This window comes from Acinonyx jubatus, chromosome B4 (assembly GCF_027475565.1).
Source record: "Acinonyx jubatus isolate Ajub_Pintada_27869175 chromosome B4, VMU_Ajub_asm_v1.0, whole genome shotgun sequence".
Classification (NCBI taxonomy): domain Eukaryota; kingdom Metazoa; phylum Chordata; class Mammalia; order Carnivora; family Felidae; genus Acinonyx; species Acinonyx jubatus.
Genome location: NC_069387.1, coordinates 26,860,589 through 26,874,298, shown reverse-complemented (window position 1 = coordinate 26,874,298; position 13,710 = coordinate 26,860,589). Strand labels below are relative to the sequence as shown.

At 44.3% G+C, this 13,710-nt stretch overlaps 1 protein-coding gene across 1 annotated transcript in view; it reads right to left on the bottom strand.

The window, feature by feature from the left end:
* Positions 1–2,825, bottom strand: part of JCAD (junctional cadherin 5 associated) — an 81,668-nt gene extending 78,843 nt beyond the window's left edge. The window contains exon 1 of the mRNA XM_027073729.2: positions 2,686–2,825. The gene's annotated coding sequence lies outside the window, so the exon portion shown is untranslated. The remainder of the gene's footprint in view (positions 1–2,685) is intronic.
* Positions 2,826–13,710: the final 10,885 nt, after the last annotated feature.

Genomic DNA, 13,710 nt, shown 5'->3' with positions numbered 1-13,710 from the left:
GCATCGAAGCACTCGCACATGCTGGCGGGACCGTGAAGTGACGCAGACCCTGTGGAACGCAGTGTGGCAGCGCCTCACCAAGTGTAACGTGGAGTTAAATGACCCCGCAATCCCACTCCTGTGCTTTCATCCAAAATAACTGAAAACATGAGCTCCAACAAAAACTTGCCCATGAATGTCACTGCAGCACTGTTCGCAGCAGCTGAAAGGCGAGAACGACTCAAACGTCCATCGAGTGATGACTGGATGAGCAAAACGTGATGGACGCACACCACGGAATATCACTCAGTCATGCCAAGGAATGAAGTATTGATTCATGCTACGTCGCGGATGAACTTTAAAACTTGGTGCCAAGATGAAGAAACCGGGTACCAAAGGCCACATATTGTATGATCCCATCTCTTTGAAATGTCCAGAATGGGCCAATCCATAGAGACAGAAAGCAGATCAGTGGTTGGTTGTCAGGGACTAGAAGAGTGGGGACTGAGTGTAGGATTTAGAGGGTGTAAGATATCCCTTTGTGATGATGGAAAACTTGTCTGGAATTAGACGGTTGCATCATGTTGTGAACCTACTAAACACCACTTAATTGCACACTGTAAAAATGGTTCTAAAAGACTATTTTTGTGTTATGCGCATTTTACCACAGCAAGAACAGCAAATGGGGGTGGCCACAGGGTGCTCCTTGAACAGCAAAGTCCAGGAAACCTCTCAGCTGAGGTGAGAAGCCTCTGTCACAGACCTGGGGCAGGAGGGTTTGTGCCCTGCAATTACCAGGAAAGGCAGGGACTAGAAAAGCATGCCGGCAGTTCCGTACGATATTCCTGGTGATCTGACCCCCTTTCTTCATTTCACTCCACAGTCGGGCACAATGCTCCTTCTGTGCCCACACCTCTGCCTCTCTCTTCCCAGCACTTCCCTGCCGCCTCCCATCACCGCACCCCTGCACTGTCCCCCAGACACACCTACGCTTCCCCCCACCCTGCCTCGCCCTCAGAATTGCTCCTTCTGGCCACTTGGCCACTTTTAGGGCCCAGCCCACTAAGCCCTTTTCTTGGGACACATTTTCTGACGCCTGCCAGAGCATGAGCACCTGCTAGACTGAGGCTCTGAGCGTCGAGTCTGCTGCTTATCAGCCATGTGAGGCTGGGCACCTGACCCCTCCCTGGGCTTCAGTTTCCTGCCGCATCAAAGGTGGGCTATTAAGAGAAGAAAACAAGATGACCAAAGTGCTGAGCTTAGTACTTGGCATGTAATGAACTCTCAGGAATGGTGGTCGGGTCACTGCTTCAGCATTTCCTATAATCCCAAGTTTGAAATTTCCCACTTCATTTTGTACTGATAATATTTAGTAATTATTTATTGAATGTATGGAGGAGTCAGAACACATGATAAACATAGTGATGGTATTTATAGACTTTGAGATAACCTTCCTGCAACTCTAGTAACTATTTCAATACAGAGCATATAGATCACACTTGAATAAATGTTTAATTGACCAATGATTGATTGATTGATTTGGCTCTATCACCAAATAAGAATGGAATTTTCTTCAAATTAAAATATAAAGGGAAACAAGATGTCTGGGCAGGGGAAGGGAAGAGAGAGAGGGAGGGAAAATCAGCAAATAAACAGAACCTGACCCAGCCAGGGTGAGATATATTGAAATATTCCATAGGCATAAATGTTTGCAAAAAAAAAAAAAATGCATAGTTGAAGAAGGACTTGGAGGGGTGGTGGAAAATTTTTCAGAAAAATGGCTCACTCTACAAATGAATTATTTTATTGTTTTATTAATTTTTTTAATGTTTGTTTTTGAGAGAGAGAGAGTGAGCACGAGCAAGGGAAGGGCGGTGGGGGGCGGGGGGGACAGAGGGTCTGAAGAGGGCTTTGTGCTGACAGCAGAGAGCCCAATGTGGGGCTCAAAATCATGAACTGTGAGATCATGACCTGAGTAGAAGTTGGACGCTTAACCAACAGAGCCACGGGCGCCCCTGAATTGTTACTTTGTTTCAAGATGCCATAGTTACAGGTGTTCAAAGTAAATGTTAATGCATTTGACAAATAGACATAAGATAAATCTTTAATGTACTATCACTGGAGAAAGGCATGAGTTTAAAATATTTAAAAATAAGATAGTAGAGATACATTTCACAGATTTCTAGAAGTGGGAGATGATAGATAGATAGATAGATAGACAAACAGATAGACAGATAGATAGATAGATAGATTATGGTGGCACCCAACTAGTGGAGGAGAAATCAGCAAGGGAAGGAGAATCTGTTTAGTTTTATTCCATAAAAAGATGTGATCACAAGATAGGGCTGGGACTCACTCCCCTGTGCCCTGGTCACGTGACCAATCTCCAAAAACTGCACAGAGTAAGACCAACCCAACTATTGTTTCCTATTTTCACGACCTGCACACACCCAAATGCGGTTTGTTGACCCACTGAGGCACATCGCTCCCTCAAACCCCCAGCCCTCTCTCCAGGAACAGAATCGCCCCTGCACTTTCCTCTCCAGGAGATTCTTACTCGATTCCCCTTTCAGAGAAACAGACACAAGCCCCGTTCAAGAGTCAAAAGCTAGAAATCAGCTGGCTTCTTCCAACGCTTACTGACACAATTTTCTTAATCATATTTCCCTTTCAATAAAACAGTGAAAAAGAAAAGAAACCGTTTACCTGACCAGATCCCTGACGTCTTCACGAGGGTCTAGAACTGAATATGGAGAAAGCCACTCGGAATCGTCTTCTGAGACTTCCTGAAATCCCCAATCTGCCTCCGATGGCAGCTCTGAGTTTGAGCCGTGAATAGAGGCTGTGTGTTATTTTAACCACAAGGTTTCTAGTCAGAAGGGAGGAGAGATGGAAATGAGGTACGTTGGCAAGCAGAAGCACCATCCACCTCAAGTGAAATGAGCTCGCCGATCTGATGTAAGAGCTCGGGGACATTTGAAGAACCCTCAAACCAACTTTTGCTAAACTAGAGGTTAAATAGCTGCGGAAAATTCCAAAGGAGTAAGATAAGACACTTATGGTCTTTTCTAAAAAAAGACACGTTGGTATGCCCTGTCTGATACTGTCTGAAGGGAAGCCCAGCATGGAGCTGGCTTCAGGAGCCCTGGGCCACCGATAGGAGACCGTGACACCTGGAGACAGCTTTGCTCCACACGAATAAAGGAGTCTTCCGGGGGTTAAAAGTACGGAATGACACAGGAGGAGGACCAAATCACACCTTTTGTGTAAAAACAAAACCGGTATCATGAACAAGCCATATGAAGTTATGGGGTAAGGGAATAGCTATTCTGGAATAGGTTATTCTGGAAGATTAACATGTGTGAGTGTGTGTGTGCGTGAGTGTTCTCACTTCCCAAACAACTGAAAAAGCAAAGATCCAGCCTCAGCTGAGACCAGTTGGAGATCTTCCTCCTCAGTATCTTGGCAAATAGAAATGCCACTTTGGACTCGGAGGAGGAGAATGATTTATCGTTCACAGATCAACAGCAGAAACTAGAGCCGCTGAAATGGCCAACAGTCCTTTACAGCCAGCCCTTCCCAGATGCCAGAGGGGTTTAACTCCACTTTTGGAAAAACTCAGCAGTGCTCCCATTAAGCAGGGTCATAATTCAGTTTTATATAGACTCTTTCATCTCAAAGGAGCTCGAGGTGGGTTTACACCAAAATATAAATTACCCTGTGCACAGTCACCTCGGGGACGAACCACAGCTCCTGCCTAGCAGCAGCTGGCCCGGACGTAGGCAGTCAGTTTGGAGCGGCAGTGAGACAGCGGGTCAAGAGGTGCTCGGCGAGGAAGAATGTGCGGGACCCGTGCTCCTGACGTGGCCCTTTCCTCCCTGGGGCCAGGACCTCTCTGATCTGCACGTGGCTTTCCTTCCCGAGTCCCCCAGCACCCTTCCCCAGTACCTGCACATACAACCTCAAAACGGACCTCAACATCACCAACCAGGGTGGCCCCTGGATGGCTCAATCGGTTAAGTTTCCAACTTCGGCCCAGGTCTTGATCTCACAGCTCGAGAGTTCGAGCCCTGCATCGGGCTCTGTGCTGACAGCTCAGAGCCTGGAGCCTGCTTCGGATTCTGTGTCTCCCTTTCTCTCTCTGCCCCTTCCCCACTCAGGCTGTCTCTCTCTCTCTCTCTCAAAAATAAACGTTAAAAAATCACAAACGAGGAGTCAGTGATGACTTCATTTTCAGATCTCATCTTATAGAAGTGGGCTTGGCAAAGCATGACCCTTGGGCCAAATCCAGACACTTTGTAAATAAAGTTTTATTGGTATACAGCCACACTCACTCATCTATGGACTGTCTATGGCTGCTTTGGTACTACCACAGCGGGGTGGAGTGGATGCGGCAGAGATTGGAGTTAGGGTGTTTTGTCTTAGAGGTAGAAAAAATGAACAAGGAGTCTCTTTCAATATGGAAGACGCACCTACTCATACCACCAAACCTGTATTCAGGCCCTGAGTCTCCATTTCAATTATTCCTTCATCAGAGAAACTCTCGCTCAGGCATTACCTAGCACACTGCCTCAGCTTACCTAGTTTCATCCCCAAGAAACTACAGTGGCTGCATCCAACTGTTCTCTCAAACAGCAGCCTTGGAAGCACGCTCAGGCCCTCTCCATATCATCCCCAAGTGCACCTTGTCTTTGAAACCCTCTCTGGGTCTCTCCAAAAGAGTTAGCTGCTCCCTCCTGCAGGATTTCATCATGTTTTGTTTATTTTTCTCTTCCATTTCTTGTAGCTCTACCCCAATTATCTCTCTGTTTGCCTTTCTTAGCACACTATGCATTTTCTGAGAGTAAGAATGATATCTTATTCAACCTCTAAAAATTTTTTTAATGTTTTATTTATTTTGGGGGGATGGGGGAGAGAGAGATAAATAGAGAGAGAGAGAGAGAGTGACCACCTGAGTGGGGGAGGGGCAGAGAGAGAAGGAGACACAGAATCTGAAGCAGGCTCCAGGCTCTGAGCTGTCAGCACAGAGCCCAACGTGGGACTTGAACTCATGAACTGCGAGATCATGACCTCTTATTCAACTTTTTATCCCCAGAACCTAATACTGTAAAAGACATGTAAAGTGGACACTCTGTTAGGGGTTTTCTACAAACATAACTCAGTCAGTCTTACTCCACAGGAACCCAGTCTTAAAGGAAATGAACAAAAGGATAGTCTGACACTCCCTTAACATGAGGTGTTCTTGAAATAGCCTTCCCGGGGATGACGCTGGGTCTGTCCTTCTAACACTGCCCCTGAGTTGGGCTGACTTTTACACATCCTTTGTTAGCTGGTCCTTTTTTAAAAATGTTTTAAGTTTATTTATTTTGAGAGAGAGAGAGAGAGAGCAGGGGAGGGGCAGAGAGAGAAGGAAGGAGAGAATCTCAGGCAGGCTCCACGCTGTCAGCCGAGAGCCTGATGTGGGGCTCGAGCTCACAAACCATAAGATCATGACCTGAGCTGACATCAAGAGTCAGATGCTTAACTGACTGAGCCACCCAGGCGCCCCGTTAGCTGGTCCTTTAATTTGGAATTTGTGGAGGAAGAGTCTCCTTGCAGAAAGATCAACAGCAGTTAGAAAAAGACAATCTTTGTAACAACTAGAGCAGTCAGAAGACCTGGAAAGATCTGGCACCAGGTGGAAAAGAATCTGTGTATTCTCTAAGCTCACTTCTCATGCTAAGTTCTGGTAAAGCCTAGTTTCCCTGGTGTGAGCCCATCAGAACAGAGCTATCGCATGGCCAAAGGATGCAGATGTCCCCTCTGTGGGTCTGGGGCACAAAAGGAGCCAGATTTCTTGCATTGTGGGGTCAGTAGCGCTGCACCTTCTCAGTAGATGTACCGCTACGCCTCCTCTTATTTGCATCCTTTCTAATGGTCACAAAGGTGGCAAGACCTTGATAATATTCTGCGGTAAACAAAAGAGGGTTATGTGGATATGCTGGACATTTATCATATGCGTGGCCACTCCACGGCTTGTGAACAGTCTTCCTTTGGTGAACGTGGACTTCTCACATTGAGTCCTTGTCTAAGTCTGCTCAGGCTTCCATAACAAAATAACATGGCCTGGGTAGCTGAAACAACAGACATGTATTTTCTCATGGTTCTGGAAGCTAAAATTCTGAGATCAGAGTGCCAGCAGCCTCAGGTTCTATGAGAACTCAGTGCCCGGCTTGCAAACTGTCATCCACCTTCTCCAAAGGCCTTTGCACGTATGGGAACATCTCTCTCTTTCTCTCTCTTTTCCTCTTCTTATAAGGCCACAAATCCTATCAGATTAGGACCTACTCTTATAACCTCATTTTACCTTACTTATCTCCTAAAAGCCCTGCTTTCAAAAACAGTCATATTGGGGGTTAGGGCTTCAACATATGAATTTTTTGTAGGGTGAGGTGAACACAACTCACTCCGTGGTTGTCACCCTTTCTCAGAGCAGAAACCAGGCTTTCTCTTCCAGCCTCCTTTGCAGCTGGCGCACAGGCGTATGTCACAGGCTGGGTGTTCAGCTGCCTTCAACTTCGTAAAGACCAGGAAGAGGCAGGAAAGGGGTTGAATCCATTCTACAGGAGGTCAGTGCCATTTGGCAGGGAGTCATCAGCTCTCAGAGGCAGCCCCAAGGAAGGCCAGTCATCGTGTCTATTGGGTGTCTGTTGGGTGAGCTCAGGGGCCTGGCCCTGCCTCTGTAGCAAAAGCCCACAGCCCCCTAACAAAACTTGTATTGTGCTCCCTCCTGGTCGTGCAGCTTCTCTGCCTGACCTGGGTCTCCTGGAGGTTCTGTGACGTACTGATGGTCTTCAATAAATAATGTTTTGGCTCCCAGTAGTTAGAGGTACCATTTATAACTAACAATGCTCTTGTGTGTGGCTGATACGGTGACTTAAAACCAAACCATTTAGTACCTTTTGCTTTCTTGCCCAGCACTTGCAGAGGGTTTTCCTTTCTCGCCTCAGCGCCTTTTTGAATGAGTATTTGACAATGTGATTCTGTACTCGTTCTTAGCTTGTTTGCCCATGGGCTCATTCCTCATCCTTTCCCTACTTCACTCGGTATCAAGGGGGAGGCGGGGATGCTCACCCCTGCAAGTTGTATGTCACAGACTCTCAAGACACCTGGTTTCCAGCTGGGTTCAACCAAGGACAGGCACTGGTTGGAAGGCTGGAGGGAGGAGAAGCCAGGGTATTTCTCCTTCTCTCTCTCTCTGCCTCTGATCGTTTTGCCAGCAGGGCCACATCTCCTCCCCCATGACTTTGGCTCTGTGGGGCCAGGCTCCCTGGGCCCAACTTCTACCAGATGATTCTGTCTCTGTCCTTCAGCCTGGGGGTAGTATGGCTTCCACCTTGGCTGATCTCTCAATTGCCTCCCCACCCCCATTTGGCTTCTTGGCTTTTCCATTATCTGTGGTCACTACCCTGCTGTAAATGCTTATAATTGCTCTCATTTTCCTGGTCGGACCCTTAGTGATACAGCTATCAATGCCATTTCTGCTTTAGGTCAAAGAACCAGCACCTGCCAGGAGCCTGAGTGGGACTCTGCGCAGCACGTTCATGCTGTTGGGTAGACTTCCTTTTTATTCTTTGGATAGGGTCATGTCTCCAAAGTTGGTGACCATGAAGCAAGTGCTATGAGGCTATCTACATAACTCTTCTGTCCTTTTCAGAGAACAAGAAACAGCATTCTAAGAGGCTTGTTGATAGAAAAAAAATCATGATTAGAAACAGCAGCTAATTCCTTGCCTCCCTGACCAGAAGATCCCATGAGGATTAAGCAAGATAAAGCAGAATAGGTCAGCGAAGGCTGATAAATACCAGTGTGTGGAGAATTTAGAAAACTCTGCCTGGCTTTTAGAAAAAATAGATTATAAACACTTTTTCCTCTAATTCATTAGGAGAAAAAAAAAAGGCTACATACACAATGTATTCATTATGGCATTATTTATTAAAACAAACCTAAATGTCCAACCGTAATAAAATTGGGATTTTCATCATGAGATGCTTTGCCCCATGGGATAGTTTACAACCAGTAGCAAAAATAATTATGAAAGTGATGTAGCAACTTGGGAACTGTTCATAGCAGTGTTAAGTAGAACTTACGAGTCACAAAATGTACCCTGTCTGTGATCACAGACATCTGAAAATCATTAATGCATATAAATAAATTAGAATCGGTGTGGGGAAGACTGAGTTGCCAGGTTAGGGTGACACCTGATGGGTGGATTATTTGTTCCACAATTGCCTTTTTGTTTTTTTAAATAAGGATGTTTGTACAACAATAAATATTCTTCCCTTTCCTCTCTTTTTTGTTCTTTTCCTATCTACGGTGGGTCGTGTCACCCTAAGTGAGGATCGGAAGAGGACAGGCAGGGCAGAAAGGCAGCCAGCTACCAGGACTTGGGGCATATTGAAGGGGACACAAAAGTAAGAAAGAGAATAAAAGAAGATAATAAGGACTTTTAGTGACTCTTAGGTCTCATGTAGAAACAAGAACGCATCAATTTTTAAATTGGAGCTGGATCATATGTTGTAGGTTTCATATTCAATGCTTTACACACACTTCCTCATCTGTTTCCCCGGAAGAGAGGGCAGACCTCCTTCCCTGCCTCAGTTAACAGGAGAAACTGGAGCTAAGAGATGTGGAGTGGCCTGCTCTGATGAGCACAGCTGGAAACATCTTCTTTGACTCCAACTTCAGGGCATCGGCCTCCACACATGGTTTCTTCCAAACAACTAAGACGGAGGTTGAGCAATCCAGTGTCCCTGACAACCAGAGGTGCTTCTTCTCTTGTTGAGCCTCGAGACCTCCTCCTGAATCTCCCTGAGCTGCTCAGATGAGACATAGTTGTGTGCCTATTCCTCCCTGGAGATCAAAGTTGTCTCCACAGTGGGATCTTCTTATCTCCCATTGGGCAGGTTTCCTGCCGTCCATAGTCAGCTCACCCTCTGTGGATTCCCAGGCTCAAGAAGACCTACTCACAGAGAGTATCCGGCTGCTTTTAGGAAGGACTGCACATAAAAAGAGTTGCTGGCAAGAGGTGAGGACCTACTCACAGGGCGATTGTAGGAAGAACTTTTTTTTAATGTGTGTATTGGGTTTAGAACAGTGCCAGGCACATAAAAAGTTGGCTAACTAGCTGGTAGGAAGAGAGCCACTGCTGGTAAAAATGGGAATAGCAGCAATTAACCAGGGATTAGGAATAAAAATAGCCCTATGAAAAAGTTTTCTTCAGAAATTAGGAGCAAGGAGAAAGGTTTTTTTTTTTTTCTTTCTTCTCCCAGAAACTTATTTGATTCCTCCTTCTAAGTCACTCATGTGCTTTCCTTTTAGCCCAAACTGCAAGAAGACTCCTATCTTAGGTCTTATACATTGTTCGATATTAAATATGTTTTGGAAAGAGGTAGAATAGAAATTAATTGATTATAAAATAAACCAGGTAGTGACTATACATTGCTCAGCTGATTGAATAGGTATCTCTTTGTCTCCCTGTTCTATGGTGAATCAAAGAATTTGCACAGTGAGTGTTTATATACTGAAGATAATTTACTTCTTCAAGCACTAAGAATTTGCTTACTGATAATTTACTTACTAAGTGAACAATATTTAGTAAGTGCTATTAATGTAGTTACTGCTCAGTAAGTGCTTACCACCAATAAAAAAAAGTGAACCTTAACAAGAGCTGTATTTTCCTAAATTTCTCACTCCTGTTACTCCCTGAAAATAAGTTCATGCTCCATTGATAAAGAAGCTGTGTGTGTGTGTGTGTGTGTGTGTGTGCGTGCTTCTTCTTCTCTTGAACATTCCCTACCTATATTCCAAGGCACAGCTCCTATCTTAGCGCCATCCACTCAGTCATTCATTCATTCATTTGGCAGGGATTACTGAGTGCTTGGTATACGCCAGTCTCCATGTGGTAGTAAGTTCCCCACGAAACTTTCAAGTACTCGATGGTCAAGCCTTCCTTCAAAACCTAAGGGTGGTTAGTGAATCCTGAGCCATTCATCTGATACTTGATATCTTCTGTGTGGCTTTCTAAATTGTTTTTTTATGAATGGTATCCTATATCTCCCATCAGAGCATGGTCCTCTAAAGAGCAAGGACCTTATCTTATTAATCTTTGAAGTCCCAACACCTACCTAGTACATTGTTCTACACGTATTAGGTTCTCAATAAATGGTTTTATTAATACTGATATTATGGTAATTTAAGATAAAATAAATGGATAGCACATGGGAAGTGAAATTTGATGCCTCCAGATTCAGAAAGTTTTTCATGTCAACATATTAAAGCATATCCTAAGCTTATGGGAGAGTCCAAGCCAGAGCTTATAAAGGCTACAGTCAAACATCTGAGCAAAGCTGACTGCGTGTGTCTAGAGGTTAGAGCCTGCAGCCTGGACTATTCTTGAACAAATGAATGGCCCACTGCCACATGTAAGTAGGCACGTCTAGAAAAGCATGGTGAATGTGGTAATGACAGTGGTTGGGACTGTACCTTCTGAGAACGAACAAGCATGTCATGAACAAAACCATTACTAATAAGCGCTAAGCTGAACAGAATTTATCCTGTATGTCTGCCAAGGAGAAGCCATCTTTCACGGTAGGAGGGATGAAAAATGATAGTTGACCAGCAAAGCCTTGTTCATCTTGATGCAAAATCGATTAGCTAGTAAGGCCAGTGGTGTTTAGTTTGGAGGTGGATGCGATGCAAAATGAGTAAGTACATAAATATCTGTAGGAAAGGAAAAGCCAGTATCTCGATGTATACAGTGTCATAGCAGCCAAATGTTCTCAGGGACTCCAGTGGTAACGACTCAAGAGCACCTCTTAGGAAGAAAGCCTTTTTGGTTTTGTGGGACCACGTCAAAGTCTCAGCAGCTATATCACCTAAGTACCAAAAACTTTGACCTGGCACAGATTCCTCTCACACTATGGTAGTTCTCAGACTTGACCTATCCTCAGACTTACTGTCTGAAACATTTAAAACATTTTTGTAATTAAAAAAAAAAAAAGTGAAAAGCTGATTGTTGGGCTTCACCTCCAGAGATTTTGATTCGGTAGATATTTTTAAGAACTTCTCAGGTAACTCTGGAAATTGACTGGGTTTGAAGTCTACTGATCTAGTGCTCTGTCTTCTGTACTAAACTCTGCTGGGAGCTAAAATTGGAAAAGAAGTGCATCCCCTGGTTCATCTTCAGGGGTGAGTAATTGGGAAGACAAACCTTGCACATATGAACAAAGAGAGAATACTGACGGTGAGAAAGGAGGGCTCAGGGTGGATTTAAATGCTACATGAGATGTCCCTGGACTGGAGAAGGGGCAGGGCAACCCTGGTAAAAACAAAAACAAAACAGAATTAGCAAAGCCATGGAAAGAGACTAAGCCAGGAGCAGGGAGTAGGGCCAGCTGACGAGGGTGGAGGGGACACATATTGGCATAGATGGAAATAAATCTGGTTTATGTATATTTAACAAGTGGCTATGTAGTTCTCTTTGAAGAACACTATTCTGAGACAGTGACCCTGTGGAAAGTGTGACTTTACCCAATAATTCCCAACCAAGTTGGAGTTATAAGACATTGTAATTGTTGGTTTGATTTCACAATGTCTGGCTTTTTCCCTCCATATCTCTCCAAAGAGCTCATCAGAATGGAATCCAGGCCCTAAGTATATCAGGTTTTCCCTTTGTGAGGTTTTGCAAATGCTTCTTGAGAACATCCAACTCTGAGATAAAATAGCGCTTGGGTTAAAAAAAAAAATCTATGCACCACATCTCCATATGGGTACACACTGCTTGAAGGAAGTCACATCTATATACACTTCCCAGCCATGTCCATGTGGGAATGTGGGAGAGAGGAAGTCTATCAAGGAATGCCACATTAGTCTTCAGGACCAGCCTTAGTCCTAACAAGACCTCACATAGCTAGCATGGCTTAGAAAAGACATCTAGCAATGTATTCTGAAGATCTACTGTGAGCCAGGCATCAATCATGATGAGTACAGGGATAGAGCATCAAATATTCTGCCTCAAGGAGCTCACCTATTTTTTTTTTTTGAGTAATTTCTTTTTTTTTCTTTCCGTTTTTAATTTAAATTTTCGTGAGCATACAGTGCAATATCGGTTTCAGGAGTAGAATTCAGTGATTCATCACTTAACATACAGCACCCAGTGCTCAGTACAAGCACCCTCCTTAATACCCATCACCCATCTAGCCCATTCCCCGCCCACCTTCCCTCTGTCAACCCTCAGTTTGTTCTCTATCACCTTCTCACTCAATAGATTTAAGTCCACATTTGGAGGTGAGTCTAGCACTTTAACAGGCACAGAAAGAATTGAAAATAGTGAACGACAAGTAGAAGAAAGGGGTGAGACCTTGAAGAAGTTCAAGGAGGGTCCCCTCAGTTGAAGTGTGGGGGTCATTCATTAGTATGTCTAACCGTGGCCATGAAAACAAGTCTGATACCAAGACAAAAGGAATAGAATGGACAAGACTTATGAAGTAATCTCTCCCTCCCTCGCGGCATCAGCAAGAATTGTCATAATTGACTCTTTTCAGCCGTGGCTTTGGTTTTTAAGAGGGAGGTACAGAAAACAGGAAGGCAAGAACAAGAACAATTCAAGTAGGTAATGGAAATGAACCCTAGGGAAAAGTTAAATGATTCCAATTCTTTTCAGGAGAAGAAAAGCCAGAAACGGGATTTCATCAAGCAATTAAATATAGGAGAGTTATTTTAAGGAGAGAACACTTCTCCATCTTAAAGGGGTTTAAATGAGAGGAAATGGCTTTAATTTCAAGAAGAGAGGTTAATTTACTTATAAGGAAAACTTTCTGACTGGAAGGATTGTTACGGATCAGATAACTGGGGAATTGGTGGAATCTCCTTTCCAAAAGACCTTTAAGATGAGGAGAAACAGATTTTTGTCTGGAACAGTAGAATTCTGGCAGGGGAAAGAAGAGGTGGTGAGGATCACACCCTTATAAGTCCGACCAGTCAGGCTCTGGCATCCTCTAGAATGAAGGTGATTTTTACAATATTTGCTACATGGGCAGCAATCACAGGTAGCTTTTATCTAGTGCTTTCCAGGAGCCAGTTTATATGTTAACTCCTTTCATCCTCAAGACAACCCCAGGAGGCCAGTTACTATCTGCATATTACAGATAAGGAAATGGGTGGGCAAGGAGGTTAAGCTGCTTCTTCAAGGTCACACGTCGGGGAGGGACAGGGGCCCAGCAGTCAGTTTCTGAATGACCTGAGCTAACCCATCCTGGGAACCTGCCTCTCCCCGGTGGCTCCAAACAAGCAATCCTCATTCCTATCTCTGACTCCGTTCTCCCAAAAGGCCAGAATAAAAAGTACTTTATTTGCACTGTATTCTATTCTCTATAAATTATAAAACTTGTGGTTGAGGGAAGAAATTCTTTTAACATCGGGCCTTTCCCCAGGACCTTTCTCTTCTATCCAAACAGTAAACAGGCAACAAAGGGGTGACCCAGGACCCGTGGCTCAATTCCTGGTCCAGCTTGGGACCCACATTCTGGTTATGAACCAGGGTCCAAATCCTTTATTAATATATCTGCACATGCCTTCTTCCCAAAATGATTTAAGGCAGCTCAGGGCTAAAATCAATTGTTGGCTTCAAGCAAATCAATGCCCACAGGACTTTCAGATATATTTACCTGCTGTTAACCAGATTCGGTGGAA